Below are 14475 nucleotides of genomic sequence, written 5' to 3'. Positions count from 1 at the left end.
CCTTAGAATCAGAGCTAATTATTCTTCATATTGAAAAGAACATACAGAAACACACATATATTGAAAGAAAATAATACTTAAATGGCATTAAACCAGCTTAGCTTTTGCAAAGCACTTTTATTCCACTTGAGAGGTTTTTTTTTTTTCCCTAAAAGATGTCTAAACAGAAGATAAATTAAGAAAAAGAAATAGTCAAAATTAGAGGAAACTTTTTCTTTTTCATTTTCTTTCTACATTTGAGCACCAAATACGATGGGAACATAGAAATGAATTTTTGCTGTTTACTTTGTTTACTTAGATGAGGAGAGATTGTGCACCATTTTATTTTTACATGTATACATTTAGGAGTGACTTTAGTATGCATTTTTGCTTTTTGATTATTACTCTATCCACAAAGTAATAAACATCATTTGGGAAAACTCATACAATACTTTCAAACAGATACCTCAGTACTTGAAAAATATTTTTATGATTTATAAAATGATTAAAGGCATGCTGTTGGTCTGGAGCACCGGATAAGTTTTTTTTTTTTTTTTTTTCAGATAATTTATCTGTAGCTAAGATATAGCTCCTTCTCTCTTATGGTTAGAAGTTTCTGATAAATCCCGCTTCATTATAAATCTCCCATTTTTTTCTCCAAACTTTCTAGCCCCAAATATGTGAGCTTTTTCTGAGTAGCTTAGACACTTTTAAATTTCTAAGACAGTTTTATGAATGCAGACATAGTTGGACAGTGAACTGGAGCCAAAGAACTCGCAGTGTGTGGTTCAGAATGACTGATGGATTACTATAGATCTACTTTATTTTCCTAGATCTCTGGGGAAGTGATAGCTCTATATTATGTTTTTGCACACACATAATGTGAATTACTTAAAATTTTTTTAAGTCAGCACTTCCCAAAAGTTCTGTTAAATTTAATAACCTCATTGTGAATCGGTCGGGTCAGACCCATCATACAAGGCACAGTAATCAATCAGGCCACTTGAATCTTCTCATATATGGTCATTGCTTTGAAAATATATGAAATTCAATATACAGTGAAGAGAAAGCAAACCTACTAATTTTTTCCTTGTAATTACCAATGAGTATATCCACCTGAATAAAAGGTCTGTATATGTATTCGTGAAGATAGTTAGCATTTTATTCAGTAGATCTTTCATGATGACCACAATCAATTGTGCAAAAGGTTAAACTTGTGAAAATAATTGAAATTTGAAATGAAGCATTGGTAGTATTTTGCATATTCACATTACTCTGATTTTCTTTGTATTTCTGAATTTGTGAAGAATACTTGAAACATCTTCCTTGTTATTTCTAATGATGGAAGTGACAGCTACTAGTAGACCATAGAAGGAACTGCATGAACAAGATCATTACTTTTATGGGAATTTATGTTCACCAGAAAGGCCATCTTCTCTCCCCTTTGAAGGGTCCCCAGCATCTAATAATACTTTTAGGTTATTTGCATATCCACCACTGAGTTGTTTACCCAGAGCTACTTCTCACCATGGTGTGCTTTTACCTGAAACTCTCAACAGTATTTTCGGCCATTGATTATTCTGTTCTTGTTGCTGTCTGGGACTCTGAGACCCTTGACCTGAGGCCCTGCTACAATTGGCTTGCTGTTCTCAACAAAGGGGAAAAAAAACCCCACGTCCCCCTTCGGTCTTATCCACTCATTCAAAATAAAACCACCAACACAAGGCTAAGGTGTATGTCAGTTTTACAGAAGGGTTGGATGTAGTCAGAATTTTAGAATGTAGGAACGGAAACAAATTTAGTCTCTAGTCTTCCTTCCTTTGCTTCAGTTTGACGTTCCTTGGGGTCTTCCAAGGAATGGCATGATCCTTCCTCCAGTGCATGGATAGAGTCCAGTTCCAGATGCCACCACCCCTAGGCACAGCCATTGGCCTTGACTTTGGATGCATATTTTCCTCCTTTTTGCCAGAGTAATCAGAAGACACCACGACCTATCTCAGCTCATTTCCCAAGATGTGAGGTATTTAGCTGACAGAATGTTATAGTGGGCTTTGGATTTGTGACACCGGACATGTAGCCAGAGAGAGGGGGACTTAGATTTGAATCTCAGCTCAGCCACTTATTACTTATGACCTTGGGCAAATTGCTTAGCATTTTTGAGCCACCACAGATACATAGATATAAAAATATTACGTGACAGTCATAACATGAGCTAAAATAGTTTTAAGATCATCAAATGCCATAGTAATGGATGAGAGTAAGCTTTGGAAACTATAAAGCATTTAACAAGTTTTAGGTCATTTTTTTCTATTCCTAATGAAAAGGGAGCATAAGAATGGCGGGTAGTAAATTAAGAATATTTATTTTTGTTCTTTTGTTAAAAATGAACTATATTTGGAATATATATATATTATATATATATATATAATATATGTACATAAAATCAAAAATGTGTGTTCTATTACTTTTCTAGTGGGAGTTTTCATGTTGTTTCCACTTAAGTGTTCTTCTCTTTGATGCCAGAATTCATTATCTGTGTTTATTCTCACACGTCATCTGGATGCACAGAGCGTTGTGCCCGTGTTCGCTGCTAACCGAGCCGTGATGAGATTCTGTCAGGCGTTAAGCTCTGGGCACAAGCTGCTGTTGTTTGCCTCCCGTAACCTGGCTGGGGATGTCTGTCATTTAGGAGATAACGTTTAGAAAAGCAGAATGTTATCGTGAGGTGGGTTATTCATGACAAATGCATATCCACATAAAACTAAGATGTTTATTTTTAAAGTAAAGGAAGGGCCTTGAGATATGCCAGCATACTTCGTTAAAAAAAACATGTGAGTATTCAGATAATGACATCTCTCACAGACAGAAGAGCAGCTGCACAATACAGACCACAGGCCACCCGTTCAGTAGCTCTGTACTGAGAAAAAAATCCAGTGCCCACACTTTGTTATGCGAGGGCCAGTTCTCCAAAAAAGCGCTGACTATGCGGAGGAGAATCTAATGACTAACATGATTTTAGAAGACTTTTTGTTTTTTTAGTGTTCCATGTGTAACCCTCATGTTTACCTTCCACCTCCAAATACGTGTACAACTTTTCTTCCTATTTTAAAGGAGGAGGGTTCTTTCTTCCTAATGAAGGCTAATTCTTCCATCTCTGGTCTTGATTGCACCACCATCTGCCTTAGAAGCTGGCTTGACATCAACCTGGATTAAATCTCAAGATTTAAGATCCAGCATGTGCAAAAATTAAAAAGGCAAAAACCAAGTATTGCCAAGAAAGTAGAACAAGCTGTGAAAGATTTTGTACGCTCTTGGTAGGAGTGTAAATTGGTGTCATGATTTTGGAAGATAACTTGGCAAGTAAAATTGAGACTAGTAAGTAAATATAGTAAGTAAAATATATATACTCCATTATCCAGCTGTGTTCCTCATTTGTATAGTTTTTGGAGAGACGATTGCGTGTGTATCCAAGAGTCATGACAAAAAAAAGAAAAAGACAATTGCGTGTGTATCCAAGAGTCATGACAAAAAAAAAGAAAAAGCTCTAAGCTAAGACCCACCCAAATGTCAGCCAGTCGAAGAACAACTGAATATGACTGTTCCTACAGCACAAAAGGAAAAAAACAAGTATCAAATTTTCACACGTGGATTCCCTCCTTAAGCACATTCTTCCTTGCTCCTTCACTTCAGTTTTGACCCTCCTTTTAGTCTTTTCAAGGAATCACATGTTTTATCCTCCTAATGCACATATAGACCCTCTTAACTAATGTGTGGTGTGTTCAAACAGTGAAAACCATACATTAGTGAAATGCATTAACAAACCAAAAAATTAAGCAATTTAATTAGATAACGGGTGAAACACACAAAGAAGCATTTCACTGAAGAGACTGTAACAGATGGCAAAAAAAAAAAATTACGGAAAAGTTTTCAACATTATTAGTGATTAGGGAAACATAAGTTAAATCCACAAGGAAATATCACACACCTCGATCAGAATGGCTAAAATGAAAATAAATAAGTAAATCTCAACACCAAATGCTAAGATAGATATAAAAATACTGGGTCATTCACACGTCGCTGAGGAGACTGCAAACTGGTACAGCCACTCTGGAATACAGTTTAGCAGTTTCTTAAACAACAGAAAAAGTAGACATGTAACTACCGTGTGATCTAGTCACTGAAGTCCCAGGCGTTCATCCCAGAGAAAGGAAGGCTTGTTCACACAAAAACTTGTACACAGATGTTTACAGCAGCATTATTCGTGACAGCCCAAAACTAGAAATAATGGAAGTCCTTCAGTAGGGGGATGGGTAAGTGAACAAGGTACATCCACATCATGGACACTGACTCAGGGATAAAAAAGGAACACGTTATTGATACGTGCAAGAACTTGGGTGTGTCTCCAGGGAATTATGCTGAGTGAAAGAATCCGCAGTTTGTAGACTGTAGGATTGCATTTATATAACGTTCTTGAAATGATGGATTTATTTTACAGTGAATAATAGATTCGTAGTTGCTGTAAGTTAAGGAGTGGATGGAGGTGGGAGAGAAGTACATGTAGCTACAAGAGGGCAGTGAAGGGAAGGAGTGATGCTCATGGTGAGAGAATTGTTCTGTACCAGTGTCACTATCCTGGCGATCATATTGTACTATAGTTTTACAAGATATTTCCACTGGGGGAGCTGAGTAAAGGTGCCTCTGTGTAATTTTTTAAACCTGTATGTGAATCTACAATTATCTCAGAATAAGAAGTTTAATTAAAAATAATTGTTAAGTGTTAGATTCAAATCCTAATGGCGATTTTGCTTCATCTTATATACAGCTAAACTTCCTCTGCAGTTTATACAGTCTGAAAGTATTTCCATCTTCATAATCATGACATTACATTTAACTCTGTGGAATCTGGAGTTCACGATATTACCACAAAATAGACACCGTAATAGTCTTAGTTTACCCTAGTCCAGATTTTAGCTAATTAGTAGTTTGCTCTGTGTCTGTTATAAGCCATGTTCTGAAATTAATACACAGAAAATATTTCTGGCTATTTAAATTTCTCATCATTTGCGCTCTTATTTCAGCAAGCTTTGTTTCCAAATGTATTATTTTCACACTCTCTGCTTTTCATATTGCCTATATGATCCCATGCCAAGTTTTAGATTTTAGCTGGTAGAATGGTAAATGTTTTTTGGTATTTTGTACCCAAGTTCCGTTTACACTTTTTTAACCTCATTACAAATCACTCTAAGTGGACCTCAAAGCAGTCCTCATGAATGTCAAGCCTAGAAAACAGACACTTTTCTCACTACTTTAAAATTTAAGATGAAATAATTTGCACTTTGGGATGAAGCTGTAGTCAGTATTTCAGATCAGAAGAATTGCATAGTACAAGCCTAGCTCTTGACCTCTGGAAATCTAAATTAAATCTCTCAGCTAAGTGTGAACATTGTGCACTTCAGGAAATAACCTTGGTAATAAATTCGGGGAGAGCAGGAACAGACAGAAGCTAGTGAACTGTCTTCCCTTCTTTTCTTCCTCTCTTCCTTCTTCCCTTCCTTCCCTCCCTCCCTCCCTCTCTTCCTTCCTGTGGTTTAGTGAGGACCTGCTTTAAGCCAGGCACAGTTAGGAATAAATATTGCACAAATGCAGCAAATAGATAATTTATTATTCTAAAAATTCTATTTAGCTTGTGGGATAACTCAGAGGTTACAGATTTGGACACTCACTGTATCAAAAAATTGAATTTGGGGAAAAGAACATTAAAAAAATAATCTCCTTGGTGTAAGTGTTTACTAGCAACATAGTCTCCCTTGATACTGATTATTAAGATATTTTTCCAGGCTAGTTTTATTAAATTCTGTCTTAATTGGACTTTTTTGGTAAATGTGCTACAATTTAATTTGCAGAAAAGTATTGTCAATGAAGACATGATTTAGTATAACATCAAGTTGGACAGTTTTTGGGTTAAGAAGTTGAATACTGAGTCACCCTTCTAGGCAACAGCGAGTGGTAGATGGACGTTTTTTGAAGTGTGCTATACCAGTTGTCTGCCATGATGTCCAGACCAGCCCTGAATGTACCACATTCAGATCTGTAAGGAGGTACTGTTTATACTCCATCATCTTATCCTTTCAGCTAAGTTATGAAGATTGTAATTAAAATATTTAGATATTGTGAATAGGTATGCCTAATTCTAAAAGCGGGTAGCCACAGCAGCTGCTAGCATTAACCTGAGGCTCTCTAATTTTGATATTATCCAAACACGACCTAACAGGTAATAAGCAATTGATAAATGTGTGCTTAACAGAGCGGTGAATGGTAGCTAAGTCTTATTCCCCTCTTCTTGCTAACTAAGCATCCTTTTAACTAAATACGTTATCTCATTTATTCCATACAATAACTCCATGAAAAGGGTATTACTGTAACACTCTTCTTCAGATGGGAAAACTCATTAACTTGCTAAACTGAGCAGGTGATTGAGCTGGAGTTTAGGTCCAGACAGTCCAGCCTGTGGACTCCAGCTCTTAATCATCACCTCAGGCTGCCACTCAGTTTGTAGGACTTAGAGATTCGTGAATTCCACACGCAGCCTTCACTCAGCAACTAGCAGCCAAACAAAAGGGGGACAATTAGTACTTTCCTAGACTTCTTTAAGCAGTAGCAGTGATTTGGAGTTTGGTATGAGAAAATCTTCTGTTTAATTATAAAACTGTATTAAAGAATTTTGAAGAAAGTCTGAGCTTTGTGGGAGAACAGAATGTACATACGTGTTTTCTGATCTCTTGGCTTCACACTGATCATTGCATAGCTGTGTGTTGCAAATTATACAACTGTCTTTAAAAGATTAGAATGGAAACCACTTTTAAAGAAGGGCAAATGGGTTTGGGCTCACATAAATTACCCTGCATAAATTGAATCTAATAAAAACTAGAAAAACTCCATCAACCAGCAAAAAAAAAAAAAAAAAAAAAAGGAAGTTTGCCATTTTTCAACAGTCTTGTGTGGGGGCTAAAAGGTGTCTGAAATAACTTGAAAACCAAGATTTGTAAAATGCTTCAGTGGGAAATCCCAATGTATACTCTGTGTGATGGAGACATACTGAGCTAAGAAATTAGCATTAACACAAATGTAGGACAACTGGCAACTTTAGGGTTGAACCTGAAGCCCCATAGGGAGCCATCTGCAACTTAAACACATAAACTCAAAGTGAGAAATGAGAAATCAAAGGAGGAAGTGAGCCATGAGGAGGCTTGTGGCCACCAGAAAGCCAAAGAATTAACGTGTTATTTCTACTCCTAAGCTGATACCTTGCCATTTTCCCCATGAAAACCCTACTCAGTTGTGTAGGGAAGTCCATGATTTGGGCACCTCTAGTCTCTCTCATAGTAATGTTAAGCGTAGACAATGCATTGAGTAAATTAAAAGTTATTACTATGTAGATCAAAGCCTTCATTTTGCAGGGAAGAAAAAAAAGAGTCATTCCATGATGTATTTTTAGAAGATAATTTTATTCTTATAAGTTGAACTCACTTGCTACACATGGATTCAAACCTTTGAAAAGAAAGTGCTAGTAAATATCAGTTGTGGGGTGACTTCTGTGTACAGGCACGGCGTATACATGATAAATTGTAATTCCCTTGGAAGTTTTATGGAGCAGTTATCTCATTCATTTTACAAATGAGACACTTAAAGTTTTGAGTCTCTGTGACTTCATAGCCCTTGATGGCAATGAGCTACTACTAGTAAATAGGTTTGAAATTTAAGGGCTGTTAATACTTTTACGTTGACATTTTATAAAACGCCTTTAATGTTTTATCATTTTGCAACACTAGAAATTTAGGTCTGAGATGCTGATAGATTTATGCCCTCAGAGGAAGCACAGAAATACTTCAGTAATAATGCTCAGTGTACTGCGCTTGTCCTGTGCTGCTGCTTTTAAATTCCTGCTTTCTATTAGATAAATTTTGAGAGATTCTCTTTATTCACAAGTTCTTACCTATGCTTTGAAAATTATAGGCTAAATTTTTATTTATTTAGTGGGTACGGTTTAATTGTACTATTTCTCTTAGTCATGACAAATGTAAGAATTTTAGGAAACATCAATGTATACGTCCAACTTCCTCCACCCATATTATTCTGTATTTTCTCCTTGTTTTTCTACCTCACTCCACAACCAGTAAGTTTTTTTTTTTTATTGTGTGTTTACCAATTCCTTTCCTCTTCATTGCTTCTGACTCCTTCTCTGTGAGTTCAATTTTCTTATAAATGTAGGACATCATTTAGTAGTTTTTTTCAGTAAAGGTCTCTGAATTATAGACCGCACAGACCTTTAAATGATAGCACGCTGTGTTCAGTAATTAGACTCTGGATAAATAACCTCTACTGTTTTTCCAGAAGGTTATTCTAATGTTGTTACCACATGGGATGCATTGAAAGGGAGAAAGAGTAAAACCCATTCAGGTGTAATTTAAAATTGTCAGCAGGTAATAATTGACAAATCATTTTGTCACCAATAGGATGGAACCCATATGATACATTTTTGAAAACACATTGTTAAGGAAGTGATTTGTGACTTGGAATTGGGAAGCCAGGTAAAGAGAAGTATAGTAATTTTAAATTTTTAGGTTGAGTGATTGGGTTAAAAAATGACACCTTAGGAGGAACAGAGAAATCTGGAAAAAGACCAAGCTAGTTTGGGGAACAAAGATGAGGAATTAGTGTTTGGTTATGTTTTAGTGTTTATATGACAGCAGCTTATAATTTGAATTACGTAGTTGTGGCTGGAAAGATGTTGGTGTTAGAAACAAAAATTTGATAGTTGCTCTCAGAAATGTTTTCAAGTTGTGGAAAAGGATGTAGTGATTATATTTCAGTGGACATGGGGAGAGTAAGGTCTCAATGGCAGCTCTTGATAATCAGTCTTGAAACCAGCATCTTGGATCCCCTATTCCCCCAAGAAGTCTATAGACGAGCAATTTTCTGAACAACTGGGGACTTAAGAAGTTTCTTTGAAAATTTATATATAGCATGGTTTTCTACATAAATATAAAAAGAGCAGAAAGTATCTTGAATATACTGTAATTCTTTACTACAGACCAAACACTTCAAAATGTTCTTAGGCAGCCCCAAATGTTGAATGACTTATTTTCCCGAAAGATCACCAGTAAACCAGCTGGTTGGAACTTGGAACACATTTTTCTGAAGAAACAATAGTGTAAGTCATGGTTTGTTTCATGAACTATAGTTTATAAAACCCTGTTAAAACCAGAATGTAGCTAAAATTAAAATAACAGGTAGAGAAAACACCTTTTTCTTTCTTTTAAACACCAAAAATATAATTAAGCACATGGGACAGACAGAAAAATCTTTGGGAGATACAATGATTTTTTCAGTGTGTTAAATTACAAATAACTAAACCAAATGGAAAACATGTCCTAGATAAGATGGGTTTTTAGTTTTACTTTTAACTGTTACCATATGAGAAAAATTAAATTTATTTTCGGAGTGATGCTGTAGATGGAGAGATATGGAGACTGAGGGGAATTCATGAGCAATCTCAAAGTCCTTGAACATTTTCTTGTCCTTCTCTGCTTATTTAATTGTATTTCAACACTTTTCTTTTTTTCCCCTTAGTATGGGTATATTGCCACATCAACAATTAGGTTCACTTCACTTTTTGGATTTTAATGGAAGGAAATATTTTTATTTGAAGACATCAAACTTTCCTAATTAACTGCCTCCCCTAAGCCTTCATAGTTAAAAATGCCTGCTTTGTTCCTTGCATTGATTTTTTCTGTTACTTTGCTATATTTTCCTTAAATTTTTGTTTTGTTTTGTTTATCCCTCAGTGGAAGATCCTTTCTGACACATCCATCTTCTCCTTTTTTACTTTTATCAATTTGTTTGTTTGTTTTACTTTGTGTCTCTGGCCAGACCTCAGTCTTTAACCAGAAGTTACATGAGCTGAGTCCCAGGTCTTCACGCTGTGTCCCTCCCTGAGAAATTCAGACTCCTGGCACTTCCCAACCCCGTGTTTAAGTGTCTTCACCCCAGGGGTATGAACTAAACCAGAACTTAAAACATGGTGGAAGCTCTAGTTACTTGCTCTTAGGAAGTCGTCCTGGAGCACTATGGAAACTTGCCAAAAACAACATATCTTCAAAACCAAAGAAGTATGATTGGAATGGGAAGACGGTTTCCAAACCAGGTATGGATTGTGGGCATGAAGGGGCGACTCACCAGTCTGCTGAGTCAAACAGCTAACCTTAAAGGATGCCCACTAGGAAATGGACAGGGTATGGAAAACTTGGGTAGGAATAGTAACAGTTTCAGTGGCCACTCAGATAGACTGCCAAACTGCTGAGCACACATACTAATAAGACAGACATAAAAGGATTTTTCTATTTAGGCATTGATCACACCTTCAGAACAATATAAGGTTTGTAGTCATTTTAATGAAGGTTGGGTGCACAAAGTTTAAAAAAAATAGTTATTAATATTGTGATTCCCCCTTCTGAGTTATTAGACAAAATCAATATTTTAAAGATATAATCTCTCTAGTTCTTGAGAATCTGTTCATTAAGATGATTTGTATTTTCATAAACAATGTATTATTACACTGTCTTCAGGCTAATTAAGTTAATTAGCATATTTAAACATGATAAATGGCCATCAAAATGCCATTTCTACATGTAGACCAGACAAGAAAGCAGGGTTTTTTTTTTTTTTTCCTGTAGGACATACACAAATTATCAGACCACATTAATAGTGGGGTATTTTTAAAAATTCATGAATGTGCTCCTTTAAGAAATAGATCCTAGAGAAATGGATTATTTCTGCAGACTTCCACATGATATTTATCTTTTATAAAGATCCTAGGATTGATTTTGTATTTAATGGGGATAATAGAAGAGTGTTACGAAGTGGAAAACCCTGGATACGTAATGCTGACAGTAGGAAAGAGTGTGCTTGTGATCTTTGTGATCTCTGGGCAGTAAACCTCTTTTTGAAGTCATCGGGGATTTCTGTCTGTTTTTTTTGCTCACAGATGGATTCCAAGTATAGAGAATTGGGCTTGATAATGAGAAGCCCACGAATATTTATTTACTAAATGAAATGGGCTTTTAAGGGAAAATAATCTTATCTAAGCAAGGGATGTTTTGTAGCTTGTGTCTCGCTGTAAACAAATGATTTGTATGTTTATAAGAAAGCGCTGGTTGCATGTCAGTGGATTTGCCCAAGGGAGCGAGGCAGAAGTCACACTGTCTTCATAAACCTAGCCTCAGCACTCACACACTGCCGTTTCCACAATTACCCTTGGTTATATAGGACAGCACTGTGAGAGGGGATTACGTGAAGACCTGTCAGGCTAGGACGCAGTAAGCACCAGAAGATGGAGCTTGGGCCATTTTGGAGGCTGGCTGTCACCGGGACATCTTGATACCACTCCCAGCTTAAACAGCATTAGTGTAAATTCTGAGTGTTCTCGTTTGCTCATATATATTGAGCAACTCCTCATTCCCAGCTGAAAAAAAAAAATCCATATCTGTAAAGGTTGCATATTGCTCTCAACAGTTGGTACCAGTCAACGTGTGCATCTTTAGCCTGTTCAGTTCCTTTCCAGTCGCCATCCGTGTATGTTCTGGATTATAACCCCTTGTTCCGTTTCCTGGGCTTGCTTCCTTCATGCTGCCCTTGCGCCTCTTTTCAGTCTCACCCTCTCACTGCGTCATCACACCAGCTTTTAAACATCTTTTAAAAATCCTTCATCTGTCTCATTTCTTGCTTCAGTTACCACCTCTGTCCTTGGCTTCCCTTCACAGTGAAACTTCTTAAAAAGTTGTTATTCTTGCTCTCACTTCTTCAGCTTGTACTCACTCCTCAGCCAGCTTGGATTCACCCTCCCAAAACTCCACTGAATCTTCTCCTGGAAAGGTTACCAGTTTCATCTCACCAAAGCCAGTTGGCGCTTTTCTGGGCTCAAATGGCTTGAAAGCTCAGCAGTACTTGACATCTGTGGCCATCTCTGCTTAGAAACTCTTTCTTTTTCTTTTCTTAGCCAATGGGATACTATACCTTCATGGTTTTATTCTAATTTCTCCACGTTTTACTTCTCATATCAAACTCTTCCATCTCTGGTCAACTTATAAAATATTGAGTTACCCCAGGACAGGATCTTTGCCTCCTCACTTTTTGTCTTAGTATCTCCTGATGTTCTCTTGTCCTTCATATGGTTTTAAATATCCACCGCTTTGTTTCCTGTCTTAACATCAGCTTACTTAATGAATTTCCAGGAAGTTTCACATAACCAAATGAAACTTTGATTTTGCTGCATGTCGTAAGTTCCCTGATTTTATAATAACTTCATGTATATATGACTTATGTTTCCCGGAGTGGTTGTAAATACTTAAGAGTTTCAAAAAAATGCATTTTACACCTTTATGTTTGTTTTATGACACATAACACAATGAGAGGGAACTATCTGGTACTTAATACCCATTGAATTCAATGCATATATCAACATGGCAGGACAAATACACCCTATAAAATAAATGCAGTCTCAGTTCTTTCTAGGCTGTGAAACAGATTTACTTCTAAGTAAAGTTGTTAGTTAACCTTACCGTAGTCATTGACACGAGCAGAAATACCTAACGGTACCTTACATGATCATACGTACGTAACTCTTCTAAATGGATAAACTATGCTTTAATACATATGCTTAAATGAATAAAATGTGCTTTTTCTAGACTGACATCATTCATTTTCATGTGTGCCCTGTGCAGGCAGTGAGTACTGTTTTTAGTCATTCCTTCACCACAGTGTTGAGTGTCAAGATCTCAATTCAGAGTGACTGTATATAGATTTAGATATAAAATGTATATGTAATATAGGTAATGTATGTCTAATATGTGTGTATATATTAGATATATATGTATACGTAATGCAACGTGTGTTACATATCATATAACTGTGTGATGCAGTGGAAATACCATTCCCTTATCTCTCAGCAGATGTTCACTGAGTCCCCGCAGTGTGCCCGGCACTGGGGTTACAACAGCACACACGTGCCCAGCCCCCTGCCCTCTGGATTCCTTTCTCTTAAGGCAAACATATGGGTCCAAGAAAGGTCTTGACAACTCTCTTTATGTCCATGAACTCATATGAGTATTACCATCACAAAGAATATCGAGTCTTAGGATAAATGTAGATCTTCAGAAATAACTCTTTGCTGATAAGCTATTACTGTATTTCTGCTTAGGAGATAGATACATTCAGCTAGCTTTCTAGCAACCTCGTTAGCTTGATTCTATAGGTAAGTAGATAAAACACACACATTTTATGTTTGCAAATTTAACCAAATGCAGCAGTGATTGATTGTGGCATCTAGTTAACGCATCCGGGATGTTCCACTGGAATTAATAAGGTTAAAAATACCATTTATGCTTTTTTCTACTATCAGAGTGCTGGCTTGTCAGTAATCCATAAAGAAGATTTTAATAATTCATTGTATTGCTCTCCAGTCTTCAAAGGCAAACTATTACTGCATTTTTTTCCTACCAGGACAGGGTTAAAACCCTTAACTTGTCCAGAGTTTGGCTTCAGCACAGGGAGTTCAAAAATCAGAGCCAAAATTAGAGTGTTTGTGCCAAGAAGAAGGGTGGAAGGAGCACATGACTGGACCCATCTGTAGCAAATTGCCTTTGATGATGCAACAAAAATTACTTAAAACACAACAGAGAACGGTGAATGATTTCAGTAATGAACAAAACCCTCTGGAAGACTGATAAAGATACCAGTGCAGGAAAAACAAAATAGCATTTCTTCCAGGAAGAGATTTTGAAAAGGAAAATCCATTTCTTTAACCTTTAAAGGCTGCAGCTTCTCTCCAGGCTCTATCGCATTTATATTTTTTCCTAACCTCAGGTTGGCACTAATAATATTTAGTGAAATTGACTTTGAAGCCCTGAGATGGACTGCCACGACGCAATGTCTTTGCAATTTTATGATCAATAAAATACCCTTCTACCAGAACATGGTAATCAGTGTATGAGGAATGAATTTCAAGCCAAACAATAATAAAAGTATTGGCGAGATAAATATCTTTTAGATGTTAAAGATGCCATATGCAGAAAATAAACAGAGCAACACATAGACTGAAACCAGGAGAGCTACAATTTTTGGAGAAGTCTTGAAATAAAGCTTTTAAAGGCTTATGAGTCAGTGAGCTAGAGAGAATTTAGGAATGACAGAGATAATTATTACCCCATAATATTTGTGCATGGACTGGTAATTGCTTTCTGGCTCCAGAGCTATAGATTCAGAGTGAAATTTAACAAATGAGAATTGCATTTTTGCACTTAATGATGAGACACAGAATGTTCTGGATCTGTGGTTTACTAGAACAATGTGAAATAATGAGTGCCTTATATAATCTTCTGAGCTAGATTTGCTGTCTGTCTAGAATGCTTTCCTGAAGTTTATGCATCTGAATTTTCATTT

General features: G+C 36.5%; 1 protein-coding gene across 1 annotated transcript in view; it reads left to right on the top strand.

The window, feature by feature from the left end:
* MALRD1 (MAM and LDL receptor class A domain containing 1) overlaps positions 1–14475 on the top strand; it is a 365316-nt gene that overhangs the window by 152849 nt on the left and 197992 nt on the right. The gene's annotated exons all lie outside the window — the stretch shown is intronic.

The sequence above is a fragment of the Camelus ferus genome, chromosome 35 (genome assembly GCF_009834535.1).
Source record: "Camelus ferus isolate YT-003-E chromosome 35, BCGSAC_Cfer_1.0, whole genome shotgun sequence".
Taxonomy (NCBI): domain Eukaryota; kingdom Metazoa; phylum Chordata; class Mammalia; order Artiodactyla; family Camelidae; genus Camelus; species Camelus ferus.
The sequence above is the reverse complement of the archived record's forward strand: the minus strand, read 5'-3'. Positions and strand labels throughout refer to the sequence as shown.